Genomic DNA, 2,945 nt, shown 5'->3' with positions numbered 1-2,945 from the left:
CTTGAAGCCGTGTATTACAATGAATTTAGAACAGCTAAGAGGGTTTTAGGTTACATACATCGACCCAAATCACAAAAATTCTTCAATGTAATATATTTCACATGAATTTTATACATTTAATGCATACTATATATATATATATATATATATATATATATATATATATATATAATTCGTAAAATGTATAAACTTCATGTGAATATTTTTTTCCATTACATTGAAAAAATTGTTGAATATGCAATAAAGAAAAAGAGATGATAAAGGAACAAAAAAAGAGGAAGAATGTATGCATTACCTCCAGATCATTTTTCCTGATTCCCACATATGTTCGTCTCATGCAGGAGGCCTCTGATCTGAGAAGCCCAGCCAGATCTCACCAAACCAACTAACTGAACATGATCTGCATCTGACCAATGAGGTGAGGAACAGCTGACAACCCAAAAACATGACTGCTGCTCATTAGTCCTGGAGGGGGGATGCTAATGCTCCTTTAGTGACCAACAAACAGGTAAAGTGTGACTTCTTGGACTTTTCTAATAAATAGATTAATCTAATGACTGGGACTCATCAGATTAGTTTTATAATCCCTGAGCTGTTGTTTCATTAAGGCTCAAAAATCTATGCCAAAATCTACAGATGTAATGACAAATTGAAACATTTTCAAATGCACATTTGAACATTCAGTTGAAAAGAAAAACTGAATAAAAGAGTTTTTATTTTTATTTTTAAAAAACTAAAAAAAACTAATATATATATATATATATATATATATATATATATATATATATATATATATATATATATATTGTACAACCTCATTCATCAATAATTTAATCTGTTTGTGTGCCACTTGCAAGTCAGAAAATAACGTTTGGCGACAAGTACAGTATCTAGAAAACACTTCTCAATCACTTGCTTTAAAACACAGCAGTTCCCTTGGTAACATCCACTGTGAATACAAAGTAACAGATGTCTCAGATGAGGATGGAAATTTTCCTGTGTTGGTCCAGTCTTACAGTTCTCCTGCAGAGGTACAAATAAGACACCACATGTGATTGGCTGTTTGTGTTATATATCTTCTTATCTGATCTAGAGTTGTGTCTTCATAAGAAACACTCGACTGATGCACTGACAATACTTACAGTAAATACCCATGAAATTATATATATATATATATATATATATATATATATATATATATATATATATATATATATACACACACACACACAGTGTACGTACACATGTATATGTGTGTGTATGTCTGTCTGTAAGTATGTATACTGTATATATACATAATTGATAACTGAAGAGGAGATCTGTGCAATAATTTATGACTACAAAAAATTAAATATTAATTTTGAACTTGCATCCAAAGGACATTTTTTACGGAATGCAAGTTTGCACCCGCCTCTTCTGCTGGCTATAACATTTAACAATATTATGTTAAACTATATCCTGACCATGGCATCTGATTATGATTGCCTTGATTCACAATCGTGCTTTATTTTTCCAGTCAAATTAAAGAATTCATTAAGAGTCATTACAAACAATAAAATTGTAAAGTATGAACCAAATTATTTGCCCTGTTCCAGAATTTCATATTAAACCGTCTTAAATATGCTTATAGTTAATATTGCATTAACCAGAGAGAGAGAGAGAGAGAGAGAGAGAGAGAGAGAGAGAGAGAGAGAGAGAGAGAGAGAGAGTCATATGGCAACACGTATGGCGTATACCCACAGGCTCTTTCAAGATCTTATGACTTTTCTTTTTTGGGCAGTTATTATTCTTCATTGGCTTGCTTCTTTTATGGAGGATGGTTAGTAAAATCTGCTAAATGTCCAAATCGACATGTGAATGAAAAGTTTGTAAGGACACAACAGACAAATACAATAATTTCTCTACTCCTAATTATGGTAATTTCAACCAACTGCTAGTTTATTGCTAATTTGCTTAGTATTTTCATTTAATCATGTGAATTTGATATTTATATTGCTAGAAGGATTAGGGATGTGACAAGGATTATCTGCACAATGGTAAATTAAAACCAGCTGTCATTTGAGAGGAACTACTGGAAAATTCATCCCCAAGACTATATTTGCTTTGAATGATGTTTCAAAAATGCTGGGTTGTTTCATCCCAAATTTGGGTCAAATATGTACAAACCTAGCCGATTTTTAAATACAATTTTTAACCTGATAGTTGGGTTTGTCCATATTTGACCCAATTTGGGGTAAAAAAATCCAGCACTTTTTACAGTGTACTTTCCAATATGGCATAACCGTAGATGGTCCCACTTTTTATTAAGTGGCTTTAAGTACTATGTACTAGCAAATTAATAATTTGATACAATGGAATTATTGTGTACATGTTTTTACCATGGATTTTACATTGTAGTTATATTTTGAAAATACCTGTAAATACATTTGTAAAATACCAGTGTACATTTGTAATTACACTGTTGACCCTTTCCTTACATCTTAACCCAACCTTAAACCAACCCATACCACCAAACCTGTCCCTAACCTTACCCGTATCACACCTCAATAGCAGAAAAAGTGTTTTACAATACAACATCAACACAATAAGTAGCCTACATTGTATTTATTTTTTGATGTAGAAAGCCACTTAATATAAAGTGGGACCCAGTAGGGTTATGCAATTAAAATGTAACTAATACATTTGTGATGAGATATATGAGTTGATGATGTTTGTTTGTGGGAGGTTTATTTGAACACAGGAATCAAAAACACTCTAATTGACATAGCCTAAATGTCCACAGATAAAAACATCACCTTTAATACACAAACAAGAGCACACTATTATAAAGAGCTGTTAAATATTCTGTGTGAGTTCTCTTTATATTATTACTAGATTAATAGAGTAATGTGTGTAGATTGTTTTAAAACACCTTTGTCTTCAGTCTGGTCCAGTTGATATAAAGA

General features: G+C 31.7%; 1 long non-coding RNA gene across 1 annotated transcript; it reads right to left on the bottom strand.

The window, feature by feature from the left end:
- Positions 1-368: 368 nt before the first annotated feature.
- LOC143744812 (uncharacterized) lies at positions 369-2,945 on the bottom strand. Its single transcript, XR_013205918.1, has 3 exons — positions 2,912-2,945; positions 917-1,023; positions 369-488 (listed from the first exon to the last, which is right to left on the bottom strand). It is a non-coding gene; the product is annotated as an uncharacterized LOC143744812 (long non-coding RNA).

Source organism: Siphateles boraxobius, unplaced genomic scaffold (genome assembly GCF_051911475.1).
Source record: "Siphateles boraxobius isolate OS27281-9 unplaced genomic scaffold, OSU_SipBor_1 20, whole genome shotgun sequence".
NCBI lineage: Eukaryota > Metazoa > Chordata > Actinopteri > Cypriniformes > Leuciscidae > Siphateles > Siphateles boraxobius.
The sequence above is the reverse complement of the archived record's forward strand: the minus strand, read 5'-3'. Positions and strand labels throughout refer to the sequence as shown.